Source organism: Cyprinodon variegatus, unplaced genomic scaffold (genome assembly GCF_000732505.1).
Source record: "Cyprinodon variegatus isolate N-32 unplaced genomic scaffold, C_variegatus-1.0 Scaffold282, whole genome shotgun sequence".
Lineage (NCBI taxonomy): Eukaryota > Metazoa > Chordata > Actinopteri > Cyprinodontiformes > Cyprinodontidae > Cyprinodon > Cyprinodon variegatus.
Window position 1 is genome coordinate 784,351 of NW_015150735.1, and position 930 is coordinate 785,280.

Genomic DNA, 930 nt, shown 5'->3' on the forward strand with positions numbered 1-930 from the left:
CTTCTCCCGACTGGTTTCGGCAAGAGTTTGATCTATCAATTGGCTCCTCTTCGTCGCTCTGTTAGTACGTCATATGCTTCGTTGATCTGATTGGTTTATTTGGCCCGTCTATCACCAACATAGGCCAATCAGCTAACCAGTATTTTCGCCCCTTCCCAAAATTATTTCAACGGAAGGTTCCCAGATGGATATGCGGAGCAAATCCATCTGGCGGAGTCAGGTTAAGAACACGCAGCGGTGGGATGAAATGTCTTTAATGGAGGAAAGAGGAGCCCTGATGATCTTCTCTGCTGTTCTTACTACTCTCCTCACCTTCTTCCAGTCTGAGGCGCTGCAGCCTCCACACCACACAGTGAGACAGCTGGTCAGAACGCTCTCTATGGTGCTTCTGTAGAAGGTGGTGAGGATGGGTCAGGGCAGGTGGGCTCTCCTCATCCTCCGCTGGAAGTACATGAGCTTCTGTGCCCTTTAGATCAATGAGGTGGTGTTTACATTCTAGGTGAGGGTGTCTGTGATGTGCACCCCCAGGAATTTGGTGCAGCTGACCACCTCTACAGCTGAGCTGTTGATGAGCAGTGGATCGTGGTTAGGCCGGTTCTTCCTGAAGTCCATGATGATCTCCTTGGTCTTCTCCACGTTCAGGATCAAGCTGTTGTCTCTGCAATAAAGTTAGATAGTTGAGTACATTTTTGAGTAGTTTTGCATAACCTGATAAGCTTTTACTGGAGCAATATTCTTTCAAAGTGTTTCTACTCTTACTTCAGTAAAACTTCTGACTATTTCTGTACTCACTGCGAGTAAAGAACTGATTTATAGTTACTATTAATACAACAGAGATAAGGGGTGCTGTGGGGGGGGGTTAGGAAGATTCCAAGGGCCCTTGATTGAGGGGGGGCCCAAAAGAAGAAGAAAAGATATATCCTGCTATAT